The sequence below is a fragment of the Littorina saxatilis genome, linkage group LG12 (assembly GCF_037325665.1).
Source record: "Littorina saxatilis isolate snail1 linkage group LG12, US_GU_Lsax_2.0, whole genome shotgun sequence".
NCBI classification, from domain to species: domain Eukaryota; kingdom Metazoa; phylum Mollusca; class Gastropoda; order Littorinimorpha; family Littorinidae; genus Littorina; species Littorina saxatilis.
This window is the reverse complement of record NC_090256.1, coordinates 21,381,609-21,400,926: the sequence shown is the minus strand read 5'-3', so window position 1 is coordinate 21,400,926 and position 19,318 is coordinate 21,381,609. Positions and strand designations below refer to the sequence as shown.

The following is a 19,318-nucleotide window of genomic DNA, read 5'->3' as shown; positions in this document are numbered from 1 at the left end:
TATAAGTTTCAGACGCCTGTTTATGTAATATCACGCCACCTCCCTCGAGACTTCACTCCAACAGATGTTCTTTTTACGTTAAATACGTAAAAACAAGTGGTCACTGACAAAAATGCCAGTTAAAGTACAGAAAATACTAATAACACGCTGATCCCGTGTATAGTTAGGAAAAGTCACTGTTCTGCCTTAAAGTGCTAATTCATGCAGGTGTCACACACCCCACGTCGTCACCACTCGAGTATAATCACAAATAATACAGATGACTTGGTGGTAAGGGTGCAAAAGACATGATGCAACTTAGCTTTTTACCACTGAGTGGGCGGCCCGTAATTAGTCTTTAGTCTCCACAACTGCTCCGTTGAAATGTAGTGCCGGTTAGCGTGGCAACGAAGCAGGGAACAGTGGAAACATCAGGCGCCTCACTCAGTCGCTAAAGGTCCTCCCGTTGTCTACCAGAAAAGTAGAGATGTAGCTGGTAGAACGGCGACAGCGACAGCAAAAAGCCAATACAGCAGGTTAGCAGGTTACAACAGTCCCGCGGACGACCTGGTTATCATGACAGCATCCCGGCGTAGCCCGAAGTGGAATTTTTTGTTTGTTTTGTTTGTTTGCTTAACGCCCAGCCGACCACGAAGGGCCATATCAGGGCGGTGCTGCTTTGACATATAACGCCGGTGCGCCACACACAAGACAGAAGTCGCAGCACAGGCTTCATGTCTCACCCAGTCACATTATTCTGACACCGGACCAACCAGTCCTAGCACTAACCCCATAATGCCAGACGCCAGGCGGAGCAGCCACTAGATTGCCAATTTTAAAGTCTTAGGTATGACCCGGCCGCGAAATTTTTTTTCACACGTCAGTTGCGGGCTTTCAATCCCGAAGGCTATTTCCGAGTAGCTACGAACGTAAACGGAAGTTCCGATGTTTACCAAGTCAAAGAGCCGATCGAGTCGAACACTATCAGTCATCCAGAGATACTGTACAGAGTATCTGCGTCATCTTTGCAAGCAGCTTCGGAGATTTCAAAACAGCGTTTTTGCCCCCCAAAAGATTGTGGGCTCTTTTTTTTCCTCCTCAAGTTATTTTGGACGTTGAGCGTGGTTTGTCAGACCTACAGCGTTTCGGTTTTTAGTCAAGTTACAAAATGGCAGTCCAAGGCAAGGAGCGAAGGTGATCAATTCGGAAAGAATCTCCAATGATGTTTGCTAATGCGAGAGAATTGGGACGGGCGAACCATTGCATATTAACCAGAGGTAAGTTTCCATGTTTCGTTTTATACTTAGAATGGGTCTTTGCGAGTATGTGTTGCAAAGAACATGTGTCACTCCGCTCACTGTCAGTGTCAGTCTCTGACAACAACATTGGATGTACCTGTACGTGTATCCTTGCCTTACGTCAGGTACGAAGATAGTTGCCCTGTACAGGGATTTCCTCATTAATGTGAAGAAGAAGAAGAAGAGTACCACTGCCACGTTTTTGCAACCTCTTTTTGACCCAATTCGAGATGCATGAGTCATAATATTTTAAACATTCTTTTTTTTAAAGATTGAATCCAACTTCCAAGACAGCGAATACAAAATAAAAGCTAATGCTGGTCAAATGTATTAATGCTAGAATTAAAAATAGATAACAAGCAGGTTGGAGGCTAGTTCAACTTCAAGAATCAAATACACCACTAAACAGTTCCGCGGCCATTGCGACAGTGCGCATGCGTAGGATTTTTTTCGAGTAAACAACGCGTCGTGCTAGCTTCTCAGCAACTCGAAACATGTGCGATTTGAGCGAGATTTCCATCCAGAAGGTGCGACTGTGGAGCACTGAAGCATCGAAAACCTTGTCGTGTGTACGGAAAACGAGTGTGGAAGGTGCACACGAGGAACTTGTAGCTAGGTAAGTTTTATTTCTTTCGTTATTTACTCTTTGCAATGATGCGATGTGTTGTTCATTCCCAAGACCGGTTTTCCGCCCTGTAAGTTGTAACACTAACAGTAACTTAGTAAGTGCTCTCTCTTCAGATACGCTTAACTTTTCAGTTGATTAAAGTCAAAAACTTGAATAAGTGCCGTTGATCTGTCCACGGAATCTAACTTACTATGAAGCATAACTATATTCCGATTCGTGATGCACAGGCTACATGTTGCGATAGTGTATGCAAAAGTTTTCCATTTTCAATCTGACGTGTGGGTAAGATATGAAACAACAAACATGCATACTAAGTTGCCACTGCCAGTTTGTATAGCTGCTAAGCTTACCTCAGGCTGAGTCAGTGAGTATTTGGTACGTTTACATACAAAATGGTGATGAGGGGGCCAAAAAGAATGCCTTCCACAGGTGCGAAAAACTGTGATTTGATCTCAAGGCCTTTTTGTTTTAGAGCTGTTCCTGCTTTGGAACTTGGGAGATGGGATTCCTGTCGACCGTGAAGCAGAAAATGCAGAGAGGGTGCTTCTTCGGGAGTACAAGCAGAAGTTGTATGTGAAAGGGGTGCTTTATCCTGATCCATTCATCATCACAACTGGATTGAAAGGCAGCAAGATGGGCGATTCCTGTGGCCAAGCGTCTTCATCGCCGGCTGCCTGTGAGTGTGAGCTCGACCTCATGCATCGCCTCGTCAACGAGTTTTAAGGAGGAAAGGCTTACAGGTAGGAAACCTCTCTACTTTTTTAAATAAGTCATATTTGCACTTTACTTTTGAAAAAGAGAATGGTTCAAGTTGAATTGCAAGATGGCAGTGCAGCCTAACAACATTTTGGTTTCAGTGAACAGGGAATGTGTCAAAATCTGAAAAACCAGCATACTAGTATTAATACACACTAAAATTATGCCTGTCGCTGTCATATATACATATAATTTTTGAAAAGTGCAGTGATACTGATACAGTTAATCAGCAATGACTGAACCGACTTTCTAAATTCAGGGATGATCAAATCATCTGACTAATGGCCAGGGGCGAGTACAAAAAATCCGCTGTGCTAGTTAAAACCGCTTGGCAACTCGCCTGGTTGGCTAGTGAAAATTCTCGTCAAATGCAACACTTCTGGTTGTATACTCTAGTTTCAAAACGTTATATAAACAATGCAGTTATAGCAACTGTGGTTTGTACCCGGCAAGCAATTCTTTTTGGTGGACTGGACTTTCTTGAAATGACTCACCTGTCTGGCAAGTTAAGATTTTGAGATCTGGCCATCCCTGCAACTGTCTTAATTTTGCAATGCTCTTCATGCAAGTTGCACTCAAATTTGTGAGCAATTTGTTATGTACAACTTGGTAAATTGTCCTAAATGATGCTTTAGTAAAAGTTGTTGTCTCCTTTCTCTTTCTCATATTGATTATTTTCTTTTTTTCTCCCTTTTGGCAGTGTTTTGACCATATGCAACATGCTGCAAGTCATTTTGGAGGAGGAAGCCCCTGATTGCATCTTTGTCAAAACCAGAAAGAGACTTCTACCTGTCTCCAAGAGTCAGCCATCACAACCACCTGTTACCCAGAGCCAGCCATCACAACCTCCTGTTCCCAAAGTAATCCAATCCTGTTGCCCGTTTTGATACAGGCAGCAACAGGATGCACTTAGGAGGAGGAACTAGTAGAAGTAGGGAAAGCGGTATTAACAAAACAGCTTTTTCCTCTTAACTATGAAACCACACAGATAAACAAGGAGAGCAACCCTTCCACAAAGTAAACAATCCTGACGACTCTAATAATTTGAACAATTTGTCAACTCATGTAAAAGCTTTGCCAGATCCAGGCATTAAGCTCTACTCGTTACACATGTAATGGGCATAGCTACATTGTTGAACAGCTGCTTCGTTTCTGTAAGTTTTCAGCCTGAAAGGTAGTAGGGTGGGTCGCATCTAAAATATAAATGTTTGTCTTGTCAAAACCTATGTTAATTTTCCTACATTTTAAGACTCCCTCTTTTTCTGTAGTGGATTTTTTTTTTATCAGATTATTGTTTGGAGTTCTGAAAAGGAAGGCTCCTGTGTACACCATTATAGATATGACTTTTACTGTACTACATGTGTGTTTTTGGTATATATATATATAAAACTAGATATCTGTCTTCCCAATATGTTCATTGCCAAGTGGATGAAGTCATCAGATTTGATCTGCTGCTAGTGATAACGTTTATCAACATAAGTAAAGTTTTTTGAGCTGACTGGATTGTGTGCATTTTGTTTGCAAGTGCTGATATGTTTGACTTTGTGCTGTAATGCTTTGTCTTGTCTCTCATTCTCCCTTTCAAAGTACGAGAACTCAGATTTTGTTCTGACACACTCATTGCATCATACAAACATCAATAAAGACACACACAGAAAGTGAGCCAAGCAAACATTTTTCCTCAGAACATGTTATGGTATGCACAGGGGACATGAAAATTATGGAGAGAAGACTGTGCGCAGGAAGAAGAGAGAAACATTCAAACAAATGAAAACAAACCTGTAAATTGTTTAAGGTTGCTCTTGGCCACTCTGGTGACATGTACTTTATTCTACCTATATTAGCGAAACCGATAGGCTAGATCCTGAAGGTCTAATCCTCGTCTCTATTGCATAAACAACATCTCATCTATACTATAACGTTTAGGGTCAATACTCATTGGTTGATCGCTAAAAATTCTTGTCTTTTTAGAATTTTTGACTTTTTCCTGCCATCTTCTTGTTGCAAAGGGTGACACTAAAACCATGAATTAATTGTAAGAGACTGGTCGTGGCTATACCAATGCAATATGATATGTTCTGCGAGAAATCAGATTTCTGAATAACCATGGATTTTTCCTGTCTGCGTTCTTTTTCTTAGCCATGTTTGCAATCTGTAGTTTGAACATCAGTCTATTGTTCTCCTTAGTCAGCTTAATCATTGCAATAAGATTGCGCATAACGGGTGTGCATTAAGTTGGCATCTGCTTATACAAAAAAACTATCAACAAATAAGCAAAAACAAGAGCACCCAGAAATGTTTCTGTTGTGAATGGGTCTTGTTCAGGGCTAGTCACACTTTTCTGGCAATCAACTAGCTGCACCATTCCTCTCCCTTGATGATCCTTGGGCCTGGCACGTCTCAAACTGGAATTCCAGATCTCGCATTGCCCATTTTCTTCTGCCTAGCCGGTGCTCTGGTCGGGGTATGTCTATCAGCACTCTTGCTGTCTGAAACATTGCCAAACAGGGTTCATTCTGTCAGTATTTATGGTAGTATTACATCTTCATGCAGGGTTCTCCACATATGTTGTCCGTTTGGGTTCCATGCCCCCAACTTCAACTTATAAAGGTGGTCATTTGGACCCACTGTTGTTATTTTCAGTGCAATACAGAACTCCCCCTGTGAATTCCCCGGTACACTTGTTTTTGTTCCTTTGGCTTCTATGGAGAGCTCTCCTAATGTTGATCAAATCGCACTCTGGAAACAAACCACCCACATAAAACTTAGCTTGGCTTCCAACATTCATAAGCCTCATATATTGATATTGATTGATATTCATTCTTGTTCAGATTTCAAAACACACGAACAGACGAAAAGTCAATTAAATAACTCAAGCTGTAAGGCACAGACACATCATAGTGATACTAGGAACAGCATGTGTGAACAAATACATTCAACACCTTACCATCTTCTTTACTGCGTACCGTCACACACAAAATATAACAAGAAAGTTATTTAAAAAAACAACTTACTCTGTGTTGAAATCCAGGGTATCCCAAGTTTTGTGTTGGGAAAGAGTTCTGTGCAGTTGGTGTGCCATCAAGAAAGTGTTGAGAACAAACCCTTGCAGGTGAAAAAAAAGCTTGTGCTGGGTTCTTCTTGTGTGTTGGATGCGGATGCAAGCTGTTGAAAACAGACAGATGCATATCAGATTTAACAATTTATGGCTCTACAAAGCAATTTTTTATTGCTTTTTAATCACAGCCATGCTCTAACAACATGAAGTAAAACAAAAAAAAACAAGAAACGGAAACACACTGACACAGAAAGTGAGCCACATTTTTTGATCTCATGCACGGCAGATTCAAACAAGTATTTCATGCAGTGCCGGTGTGCAGTTTTTGTAACGTTCAAAGCTGTATAAATGCAGGTCTAGCTAAACGGTTTTGTAATCATGCTATGGAATTTGCAGAAAAAAACAATAAATCGCATGAATGTCAGGCAATAAAATAAGTTGATCAAGAACTGTTACAGTGTTGCGCTTACCTGAACGGTGGTTGGCATGAACAGCCTACACAGACTCGTGTGGATCCTGGTGAATTTTGCAAAGTTTAGCTTTCCACTTTGAAGACGGTAGCTTCCGTTGTCACAATCAATCATCGGGCAGTGACATGCCATTGTTAAAATCGATAATCGCTGAATTTACATCGACAAAACAACAAAATAAACACAAGTGTCGGACTTGTCAGTCGCAAAACATACGCAAAGCTGTGTTGTAGACGATTTGTTTCCTCGAAAAAATGACGCAGCCAATGAGAGGCGTCTGTGCGGTCACGTGATTTTCCTTCTTTGTTCCATGTAAACGTCGGAACTGTTTAGTGGTGTATTGCTCACTTACCCAGGCTGGCTGGTTACAGTGTGTTTCTTTGAAAGGCAAGCAATGGTTCTACTGCTCTGCTAGTACTCACCACTAGCATGTTCCCATGATTGGTACTTCATCTATTATTTTATTGCAGGTCTCCTCTCAGCTGAAAAAGCCAACCGATTGCTGCATGGCCAGCGACAAATCAGGTAAAAGCTAGGTTTTATTATATTATGTACAACTGTCAGTGTCAGTGTTATGACATACAGTGGTTTTTTTTCTTCCCCTCTCTCTCATTCTCAAGTTCTGGTCAGAATAACTCATGTGGAGGTGTGTGTGTGTGACTGTGAGCAAGACTGTGAGAGGTTTTTTTCTTCTCATAATTCAGGTTCAGGGATAATAATAAAATAATGAACACCTACTGACTTAGACTCCAAACCACATAACTGCGCGAAGCTCTTAGCCTTATTTCACCAGTATGGTGATCAGTTCCTCCCGTATTGGAACCATTACTAATATACTAGAAGCGCATGACTTTCAGTGTGTATGTTTGATTTGAGAAAAAAACATTGCAGTAAAGACTGTCACTGTCAGGATATAATTATCTCAATGAAACTGTGTGTCAAGTTCTATTATTATTTTCCTTTTTTTGAGTATGTATAACATGTATATTATGCATGTGTGTCAAGTTCTATTATTATTTTCCTTTTAAAGTTTTGCTCTCTCTGTGCTCTACACACATGCATATAATATCATTCCTATGATAATGTAATGTAGGACAGTGGCATTGATATCTTTCTAGAATAATATGTCGTTTTACATTCAGTGAAATTTTGACTGAATTAGTGAACTGAATGTATTCAAATATGGTGACAGACATGTATACAATGTAGACAAGTTAAAGTTGTATGTGTGTACATCACTACATGTTCTGTAGCTTACAAGTTACATTGAAAACAGCCTTGACTATAATGGAAATCCACTTAATCACTGTCTTTGGGGTTCCAACAAAAATCAGACGCAGTAGGGGGATGGGGGGGGGGGGGGAGTCGGGGGATTTTATTTGAACTTGTCTACTAAGGAAAAAGAATGTTTAAGCTCTTGGCATTTATGTGGGTTTAGTGTGTGTATGTGTGTCAGTTACATACACACCTTATTCCTTACTCATACTTAGACTTGTTCTTGTCATTGTGTTTAAGATCCGTTCCTTTCTGATTCATTTGTCAGTAGTGACTGAAGATGATGAAGACCTGGCCAGTGAATGTGGATGAAAAACAGTGCTATCCAAGTCCAGCCATGATCGATGGGGAAACTACAGCAACAGCCGCAGAGGATCACCGGACAAAAAGAACTGTTTCCCAGTATTGTAAATGTCCACTCAGTATTGGTTGTATTGAGCATTACAACTTGTTGCTATTGTACATTTTTGTCAATGTTTTAAAGGCCCGCTACGCCTCATTTAAAAAGTTGTCCTATCGTTTTGAACTGAGCGCTGTCATTGTCCGATAAGAACTCCATTCCTTTGGACGGCGCAATATTCTATATTTTTCTCTCAAGATACACATTTTCAAAAAGAGACCGAGCGCTGAACTGAAGTTGTGCAGTGCAGATCTTGCGTTTTTGGGAATTCCAAACCGTTTGTGATATGAGCTGTTTGGGTACACCTGTCTGCAGCACATCAAGTTAGGAGTACGGGAGACAACTCCAACTGACCATAAGTCTTGCGTCTGCTTTTGTTTTCAGTTCGAGACATTTTGACGAAGCGCATTGAATTATGCCACCGAAATAAAACTAAGGCCTGTCCACTTACAAAAACTGCTGGGTCAAAGTACAGTAAATCTTACATTTTGTTAAGGAAATTTGCGGCAGTAAAATTGAATTCGGACAATACATGGATTAACCTGGTTTTCTGCATACAAATAAATAAAACAATTGTGAATACTTCTTCTTCTTCTTCTGCGTTCGTTGGCTGAAACTTCCACGTACACTTGTGTTTTTGCACGAGTGGATTTTTACGTGTATGATCGTTTTTACCCCGCCATTTAGGCAGCCATACGCCGCTTTCGGAGGATTGGGAATACTGATCGACGTAGAGTGCCGTTGGAAACAGTCATACATTGGATTTCTAGGAAACTGTTTAACAGCGACATCATACATCAGAAATTCCTAATATTTGGCACAAAGATACACATGTATTAATCTACAATCATATAGAGCGATTTTTGACAACAGACGACAGTTGAATGTTAATATCTTTTGTCATAAGGATGAACGAATTTCTTACTGCATATTCATTACAATAATTAATCTAAATTCAACTGTAGTTTTTAACAAAAAACACCTTCTTTATGATTGTAGATATGGCCCAAAGTCAGAATAGGTGTCCATTTTTGTGACATACAAAATCAATTTTAAAAATGAACATTTTCTTTGTTTTGAAAATAGACATGTATTTTAGAGCATAAATACGCAAGGAACAGCTATGATTTAAGAAAACTCATTTGTTTGATCACTTCACAGATTCAGGTTTAAAAGTTTGCAGCAGTTCATAACTTCACACCGTCACAAAATTTAGACTTGTTAAATCATTGTTGCTACATGTATTGGGTCTGTTTTAGACATCTGAGCAAATTGCTACAGCAAATTACTTTGCATTTCAAGCAAGTTAAACTTGTTTTGGCCACGCATGATGCAGATGTGAACTCCATTAATGGGAAGTTCATAACTTCACATAATTTACTTTTATTGGTAAAATAAATTTAATTTATACAGGCAGGAAAAAATGTGTTTTGTTTTTTAATCTGAAAAAGGTGAGCTGGAACATGAAGGTAATTTTTGAAGATGAAGTGTGGAGAAGATTTTTTGGTTATCTGTATTATTTATAGAAATTAATATTGTCACAATTTTTTCACAGCAAATATTGGCATAAGTTATCAATAAATCTACAATTTTGCTGTTTTTGTGCAAAATGTGCTTGAAAAGTACCATCAAAAGGATTTCAATACACCAAAATGTTTGTCTGACTCAAAGAGTTGGCAGAAACTGAAAGTATTTTTAGAATGTCCTAGGAGTTCATAACTTCACACCGTGACATCACAAACTATGGCTAATTCAAACCAAAGTAAGAAAGTGCATATGCCATCTTATTTTCTCTCCAGCTACTCTTTGCAATCAACATACAACTAAGTAATAAAAGTAAAACATTTGTGAAAACAAATGATAACAAAAATCATAAAATGTGAGCGTGCGCATAACTTCACAAGAATTTTTGTTATGTTGGTCTCTAGTACAGTTACTGTATAATATATTTGCAAAACAATGACAAACTGAGAACACAGAGTTGTAGTATAGGCTAAAGCTGCACTTATATTACAAAATCAGATTTTAATTGCCAAAATAAACCAAATTGTTTGAAACTTGTGAAAGTTCATAACTTCACATCAATCACACATTTATACTAAAATAACTAACTAAAGTCTCTTGCAAATAATTACTTAACCAAACTCAGTCATGAAAACTGTTACCGAAATCATTATTTAGTTAGTGTTTATGTCAGCTGACTGTGTGTTCATAACTTCACATCATTTATTTGACTGAAAAGCTACGTACTAAAATCTGCTGGTAAATTAAAATAAAAATGACATCAAACTGTAACAGCCTACTCTGGAGAAGAGCAGCACATCATTTGAGGTAGTGTTTTAGTGTAGTAAATTAATTATTTTGTATAAATCATACTCATGGCATGTGTTCATAACTTCACACCGTGGGGCTGAGGGTCAGTTGATGTGAAGTTATGTACACCGTGCAGTCAACCCAGATTCATGCTGGAATTATCAAAATGTAATTTTGAGGGTTGATCAGAAAACTTCTCACAAAATGTCCAGATAAAGTCAAATGTACTCTTTTGCTATTAACAAGGCATTATTTTAAACACGCCCTTGAAAAATGAGCTTGAGTTATGTGAAGTTATGAACTTCATGACAAAACGGCTAAGTACTTCAGAAAGAAACAGTCAGCAGCCAGTAGATTCTTTTTGTGATGAAAATCATGGTACAGTGTAATTTGGAAACTGAAAATAGTCATTTTACATATATTTTGGGTTTTGACATGAGTTAGTAACTCTCACATAAAAATAGTGTGCAAGACAGAGAAAATAGCTAACTAAAGCATACTGCTTGACTTTAGTGACAAAAAATGCTTAGTATCTAAATCTAATGTACTTTTATATGCAAAATTGCTGTTCCACTACAACCTTAACTTTCATGGCTAGCATTTAAGGACAAAAAACACTCTTAGTGGAGATAGTAGGAAAGTTCATAACTTTCTCACAAGAATTTTTTATTTCTCAATTACTCAAACACCAATGAATGAACTTGATGCAAACTTTCAGTGTGACTGCTGCTAGTGGATCCAAATGCATTACAAAGCTAGGTGTTCCCCAACCAGTCAATTTACTCTCTTTATAAGGCAAAAGGTTGGAAAGTTCATAACTCTTTTTTCACAAGAAAATCTGCACGTAAACTTCAAACTACTTTTGAACATGCAAAAACAAGTCAAACAACCCTTTTTATGTTTTATACCTCTGCAAAACATACTGTAAAATACTTTTTTACAAAAATATATCAGGTTTCAATCTTTAATTATTATTTAGAGCTGATCAGTGAACAAAAATGAAGTCTTACGGAAATAGTTATGAACTTTCTGTGAAATTTTGTCTCCCCATTTTCTGCAGGCTCACTGACAAAATTCAAAAACTTTGCTTTGTCAAAGGTACATTTGAGTTTTACTGGCTCAGTGAAAAGTCATTCATGACATTCTGTCCCATAAATATGACAGAGTAGACCATGTTTCAATATGCTGTAAGGTCATGTCACAAAAAATGGCCAAAATGTAGTGCTGCTGACTTCAGATAATGGCGACATTTTCATTAAAAACAACAACTGAGCACACAATGTTTCTCTAGGTGTGTACTTCATACTTTTTTTTACAAGTCTCATTAATCTTTACAAGGATTTTATTTTTCTTTGATGTACAAATCAGGTTAGAACCAAGGTTGCACAGCTATTTCAGCTGTGGACACCATTTCAGACTTAAGGCCATATAATACATGTGTATCCTTGTGCCAAATATTATGACTGTCTGATGTATGATGTTGCTGTAAAACCGTTTTCTAGAAATCCTATATGGCGCTGTTAATGCTAGTTTCCATAGCAACAGCAGTCTATATCCATCCACAATGTTTTCATTCATTTTAATAAGTCACTTCAAGAATTACCCAGAAAACCAAGTTATTCCTCGACTATTCATCAAGTTTAAGTTTGGTAATTTTACTGCCGCACATTGCCTTAAGTCATAAATAAAGGGTTCCAGTTGGTTGGTTGGTTGGTTTTTGGGGTTTAATGTCTCTTCAGCAGATGCTAGCTGCTATTCGAGACCGATGCAGTTATTTTCTTTTCCCTTCATATGGCAAGTTCTACGTTTCAGACTATTTACATTCAAATCTATCACTGTAAAAGAAGGTTCTAAAAATTAATAATTTTCACTTCTGGTACTTTAAATCTTGTAAAAAATCTTGATCTCTTTTAAAAAGTTAAAAATCTTGTCCGGGGGAACATCCCGGAATAAAACCTTCAGTGTTTCCGCATTGTAGTGTTTGTCTCGAAATTCTTGAACGTCTACACATTTTGTGAGAACATGTTCTAATGTCCATGGTTCGTCACATCCAAAACAGTATGGTGGATCTTCACCTTTCAGCAGATACGAATGTGTAATGTGACTGTGCCCAATGTGTAAGCGACAGAGAACTGTCTCTTCTTTCCTGTTGAGGGTTCCAGTAACATACCATTCTTCTTTATTGATTATGAACTTTGGAAAGTTAGATTTTGGAATCAGTTTTTTTTTAATATTTCCTTGATGTGTTGTAATAAGATCAACCGTCTGCTTGGACATATACTAAAGATCCACTACCTGGCTGCTGTCTGCGGAAAATCGATTAATTCATAGACAAATATGCCTTACAGGGAAGCAGCTAGCCAGTTGACTGTACGTGTGTTTGTGTAGAGGTGTTCTTATTGCATGTTCAAGCCAGGACAGATGGTGACCTGAAACATTTACACATTACACATGTATGCAGGACTGCTACTTTAAGCTTAGGTGCTAGTGTGATGATATAATTATTTGTTTGACTGATTATGGGCATTAAAATAAAACTGCAAAAAGAATACTTACACTTGAGATCTGATTTTGTGCGTGTCTGTGTGTGTGTGCGCATGAGGGTGTGTGTGGGCCATTTGACATACTTGCAGAAGAAACCAACAGAGGTAACTGATAAACTGCATTTATTAACACAAAGAGGTAAACAAAGTGAGTTCACACATTTCACAAAAGTAAGAAAAGGCAGTCTCACATGTGTGATAGTCTAGGAATACCAATGCATTCACAATATTTATAGTACTCGCATGAATGGCCCAAGAAAACTATAGGCTGAGAATGCAAGTTCTAATTTGGCACATGTGTACATGTAGCTGCATCCACGAGACAAATGTATATCCATCTTACAATAAAAAAAAACTAGTGGTTAGGACATGGGCCTGAAAATCTCAAGGTCCTAGGTTCGAATCTCTGCAGAGGCATTTACTTTTTCCCCTTAGTTAAAATAAAAATGCTCAATCGAGAGAGAGCAACCTAAAGTTACCAGCGTAAAAGTAAAGTGTTGAATGCAGCTGTAAAGGTCATGCCAGCAGTGTGGGTCAGTTCTGGTAGCTCACTCAGCACAGAATGGACTGAATCTGATCATCATCCTCAGCAAAGCCAGGCACCACTCTGCAAGCTGCCTGCACGTCATATCTCGGCACCTCACTTCCTGGAAAATAAAGAACATGTATTGCTGAGCACATTCAGACTTTGCTGTGCGCTGATGGGGATATGTTTTTGGTATTGAGAAGAGGGTGTATGTTGGGGGTGCCGGAAGGTAGGTAGGAAGTAATACATGTACTTGTTCTTCACACAATCAGTGGGATGGAGAATGGTGTGGGTGATACTGACAGTGACAACTTAACTAAACTGTAAACATTGTTCTGTAATATTACAGGTGCCATCATTCCTTACTGTGAAAACCATTTATTTATATATACATGTACTTTCATCATTAAAATTAAAAAGACTTCCTCACAAGAACCTTTCTAACAACATGATATCTTGTTATGCTGCTGATGTGAGCGGTTTTTCTGGAATGTGATGGAAATTTACTATTTTTTTAATTGACAGCATGAGCCCTCATCCCACACACATTCCCTATTTAGCGTTGACACCTTACAGTTTTGTTGAGAAATGTGATGTGAAGTCATTCAGAAAATTCTAACACTGCGCAGGGGCAGTCAGGGTGTTGAAACGTTTTACTATATTATATAACTCTTATTCCATGTAAAAAAAATTTAAAAACTGTAAAAAAAAACTGGCCAGATCTGTGATTGTGAGCCAAGGAAAGGACTGACTGTATTTAAAATAATTCCAGTAATGAGTAAATCTTTCATTCTAGCTATTTCATGTTTTACTTTCTTGCATCACAATAGTTCAAATCAATGTTCATACAAACAGCATAATGCACTTTATGAGTATAGGGTTGCAACAAACTTTAAGATGGGAAGGAGAGAGAAAATAAAGATATGTGTACCATTATGTATACAAAGTACATCATACCAATTAGTGAATTACCATGCACAGTATTACTATGCATCTTCAAATGTATGAATAATTTCATCTACAAAGTACTTGTAAATGTAATACAATTTACAAAGAACAAAAGACTGCTGAATGATCTACATCAGGGCCCGTATGCATGAACTAGAAGTAAGAAACACTGGAAGTAGAGGCCTCTTTTCGAAGTGGGAACTCCCGAAGTCAACTTTCTAACACTGTTCACAATGCATGAACTGACTTGAACGCCAAAGTAGTGACAGCGAGAGTATTAAGGTCAAGGTCGGGGAAATTGGGGGAATCCCTACTAATACGCATGCGCACGTTTCTATCAACATGGCAGTCAACGAAAAAAATGATGGCAAGGCACGTGTGCCGCTCAAAAAGAAAGTAGACACGGAGGGGCGTTCTGCGCCTTTTTCAGATGGTGAAATTGCTGTACTCTTGACAGAAGTGTTTTACGAAAGAACGGTTATTCTGTCCAAATTTCAGAACAGTCTAACTGTTAAACATAAAGACGCTGTCTGGTCCAAAATTGCCAAAGAAGTGTCGCTCTCTCTCTCTCTCTCTCTCTCTCTCTCTCTCTCTCTCTCTTACGACACACGCACACACAGACAAACGTACACTCATGCACATACTGACACTATGACACAAGTGACACTGACGGCACACATAAACACACACACACACACACCACACACTGCACACACACACACGCGCGCGCTCGCGCGCACACATATACACACACACACGCACCCATACACGCACGCACACAGTCACAAACAAATAACCACACACTCACTCTCTCTCACTTTCTCTCATTCTCTCTCAATCTACACTCATACACACACTGAAACTATGATGACACAAGTGACACGTCACACACACACACACACACACACACACACACACACACACACACACACACATACACACACACACACACACACACACACACACACACATACTCACCGTAGTGACACACATAATTATACACACGCGCGTACAGTTGAAAGTCAAGACATGATATGATTTTTTCAAAGCATAGGAAGGTTTCTTTTGCAAATGAATAAAATTAACACAGAGGCAAAACCCGGTTTTTGCAGCCGGAATGCAATTGCGGAGGCTTAAAAAGGAAAAGATTAATAAAAAAAAATATATATAGCTCCTGGCGGAACTTGAACCCGCAGCGAATGAACGAGAGTCCGGAACCGTTACCACTGCACTATGTTACTCGTGTAGAATAGAGGCATGATGAAAAAAGGCATTCTGAGTTATTCAGTCGTGCTGGTTTGAAAGCTCGCCACCTTCGCCGAATGACTCGAGCACGTTTTTTTCGGTCAGTAACTGATCGAACTGTCGCTTTTGAGTCACTCTGTTTTAAGCATTTCACCTAAATTAAACAAGAATGTCACAGTCCGTGTCTATGGTGCAAGGTAGGAGACCGTCTCATTGTAGCCAAGTTACGACAGTTGCTCGATTGACGCATTTCACGTCTTCGATATTGTGTCTGAGATCATTTCCCAATGAGCTGCCTTTAAAGACGGAATGTCCTGCAATTGTAGTATGCGCTGGAGGTTTCTTTTGGATGGGTAAGGACCCTTGAGATGCGATATCGTCGTATAATTATGTCAAGCGAGAGGCCCTTGACATTGGAAGTGGGAACTTCGAAAGCAAAGTTGCCAGCTACTCGGTATGCACGAGCTAAATTGAACGCCGAAGTAGTGGCTTCGAGAGTTCTGAGGTCAAGGTCGAGAAAATTGGGGGAATCCCAATTAGTGCGCATGCGTTTGTAAACGGTAGGCTTGGTGACCAGAAGAAACGAATCTCATCGCGAGTTCGTAAATGGGCAAACGTTGATCGCGCTGTAGCTTTTACTATAATTGTTGTTTTTAACTGGTTGAACGAAAGCTGTGATAATTGTCCTTAAATAGAATGACTGTCTATAATAATGATTTCGTTGACCAGAATGTTGGGGACAATAAAAAAAGGTTGTTTATGTGGTAGCGAAGTCGGTTAACTTAACACTCTTTTTGTAGTGTTTTTTTTAATGATTGTGTATCGGTAAAACTGCTGGACAAAAATAGTTTGGTCAGAGCGAATGTTTGTGTTACTGGTAAATTTAAAAAGGCAGAACTCCATTTTTTGGGAATCAAGATATAAGGTGTAGTGAAAAGAAGATAAGTTCAGCGAATTTCATATTATTTGAGAAAATGTGTTTCCGAATTTTTAAAACAGAAAAATTGTTGTACTTAGGTGTTTGTAAATTACGTTTGTCCTCGTTAATTGTGAAGAGGATGTATGTTTATATAAAGTTCAAAGTCAAGATTGGATTTTTGTAGCCTACGTGCGCCAGAAGGAGCTACACTGGAGACCAAGCTCTGGGGAACGTCAGAAGACCTGAAAGCGACGTTCCAGTTCACGGACAGCAGCGGAACTACGACCCTAGACACAACCGTCGAACGCAGAAGAAGTAGCCTACGTGCGTGTGTGCATGTGTATTAGACATAATACATAGACATAGAACACTTTATTATCTCAATTACGATAAACTCGGGTGTGGTGAATCACAATAAACAGCATAAAACGTAAGAGCATGAATAAAATATCAAGGCGCAAATATAGTCAGCTCATCATAGACGGAAGCCATGTCCCACCCCCGTGTCATCACAATGGCACGTAAAAGACCTTGGTCATTCTGCCATAAGTGCAGGTGGGTACACACACACACACACACACACACACACACACATACACACACACACGCACACACACCGTCGAACACACACATAACGTCGAACACACACACACACACACACACACACACACACACACACACACACACACACACCGTCGAACACACACACACCGTCGAACACACACATAACATCGAAAACACACACACACACACACAAACACACACACAAACACACACACAAACACACACACACACACACACACACACACACACACACGGCACGCGCGAACACGCAAACAAACGTATGAAGGAACAGACGCACAATTATACCCGCACGCACGCGCACACAGGCAGACAGGCACTCGCACAAATACATACACACACACACACACACACACACACACACACACACACACACACACACACACACACACACACATACAGATAAAGCAATGACAAACAAATAGCAGAAACTTACACTTCAACACTCGAACACACACACACACACACACACACGCACACAAACACACGCACGCACGCACACAAACACACACACACACACACTCACACACTCACACATGTACACAACGACGCCCATTTTCATAGAAACACAGTAACCCCCTCGTATAAGCGGGAATGAAAGAGTGGTGGCCAATGACCCAGAACAAACAAAAGTCAACGCTGGCAACTCAGGTTTGTATTCAGGGAAATTTGCACGAAATGCATGCAGAAGATACGACTTTTCCCTCTATTTTCTCTCTTTGGGAGCGTCAGCTCGGTTTGACATGAAAAACTGAAGAAAAGCCCTGCCTTTTTGCACTGAGAAACTGTGGAAGTAGCGTGTTTACTACTGGGTCTGGCTGTAGTACATTTACCCTCATTTACTTCCTCGTTAGCTTCCAAAGTAAACTCTTTTTTCGTCCCATGCATGCGAAAGTGAGGATGTACTTCCGATGTCACTCAAAACTTTAGAAGTAGTCGCAAAATACCCTGAGTTACTTCCTCGCTTTGCTTCGAGGTAAACCCTTTTTCCGGCCCATGCATACGAAAGTGAGGCAAGTACTTCCGATGTCACTCAAAACTTCGGGAGTTGTCGCGAACTTCCCCCATAAGCATACGGGCCCAGTACATGCATGTTTATAGCTACAGACTACCATCACCAATACCTTATAAATGTGTAACTTACTCTTCAGGGGTAGTCTGTAATGTAAAGCACCATGCCAAGTCATCCTGATACCTCTCCAGTACATGTATCCATGTTTAAAGGTAAACTGTTGGAACTGGAAGACAGGAGCTGTATGAATGATGCACATCACCTCTGGTTTCTCGGGAGGCCTGAAAAAAACCATAACAATATTAACATAACTATTAACATGTCTTGAAAATGAAATAAGTACTATTTCAACTTCACTATCAGAGCCAAATCACTCACTAATTCAGTAATTGTTTTGTTTATTCTTTTACAACCATAGTTCATACACTGATACAGCAACATTTGATTCTGTGCATATAGATTAAAGATCAAGCATTTTCTAAACTTGAGTAAAAAAAATAACACAACAAGCACACACTCTGTGACTCACAGTCACACCCAGTTACTCAGTAACACACACATGACATACACAACAGATGAATCTTGCTGCTCAGTTCTACAAAGGCCACGTTTGCAATGGTCATGTCTTGGATTTTAAAAACAATAACTTACCTGCTGGTTTATCCAAACCGATGATTGACAATCAGTGAGAGGAAAATGTCCGAGGCTGAGGATACTGCCTGTGGTGGGAGGGCGTTCCATTCGCCAATGGTGCGAGGAAAGAAAGACTGCTGTCTGTATGATGTTCTGCAGGCTGGGAGTTTATGAGCCTCAGCATGGATTGAGCGAGTGCTGAGTGCATTCTTTTCGCTCTATCCTATTAATTCACACATTGACCCTGCAGCAGTGTCGATGGTTGGTTGGTTTTTGGGGTTTAATGTCTCTTCAGCAGATGCTAGCTGCTATTCGAGACCGATGCAGTTATTTTCTTTTCCCTTCATATGGCAAGTTCTACGTTTCAGACTATTTACATTCAAATCTATCACTGTAAAAGAAGGTTCTAAAAATTAATAATTTTCACTTCTGGTACTTTAAATCTTGTAAAAAATCTTGATCTCTTTTAAAAAGTTAAAAATCTTGTCCGGGGGAACATCCCGGAATAAAACCTTCAGTGTTTCCGCATTGTAGTGTTTGTCTCGAAATTCTTGAACGTCTACACATTTTGTGAGAACATGTTCTAATGTCCATGGTTCGTCACATCCAAAACAGTATGGTGGATCTTCACCTTTCAGCAGATACGAATGTGTAATGTGACTGTGCCCAATGTGTAAGCGACAGAGAACTGTCTCTTCTTTCCTGTTGAGGCGACATTGGGGTAGGCTGTCCG

At 39.5% G+C, this 19,318-nt stretch overlaps 4 long non-coding RNA genes across 4 annotated transcripts; 2 read left to right on the top strand and 2 right to left on the bottom strand.

Annotated features, from left to right (window-relative positions):
* The first annotated feature begins 596 nt into the window (after positions 1–596).
* Positions 597–8,366, top strand: LOC138983290 (uncharacterized). Its single transcript, XR_011461066.1, has 3 exons — positions 597–1,256; positions 6,660–6,714; positions 7,733–8,366. It is a non-coding gene; the product is annotated as an uncharacterized lncRNA (long non-coding RNA).
* LOC138981499 (uncharacterized) lies at positions 1,676–4,139 on the top strand. The gene is made up of 3 exons (XR_011460649.1): positions 1,676–1,893; positions 2,378–2,645; positions 3,362–4,139. It is a non-coding gene; the product is annotated as an uncharacterized lncRNA (long non-coding RNA).
* LOC138981500 (uncharacterized) lies at positions 4,339–6,390 on the bottom strand. Its single transcript, XR_011460650.1, has 3 exons — positions 6,190–6,390; positions 5,676–5,826; positions 4,339–5,150 (listed from the first exon to the last, which is right to left on the bottom strand). It is a non-coding gene; the product is annotated as an uncharacterized lncRNA (long non-coding RNA).
* Positions 8,367–13,272: 4,906 nt separating the features above from the next.
* Positions 13,273–18,848, bottom strand: LOC138981498 (uncharacterized). The gene is made up of 3 exons (XR_011460648.1): positions 18,604–18,848; positions 18,085–18,233; positions 13,273–13,367 (listed from the first exon to the last, which is right to left on the bottom strand). It is a non-coding gene; the product is annotated as an uncharacterized lncRNA (long non-coding RNA).
* Positions 18,849–19,318: the final 470 nt, after the last annotated feature.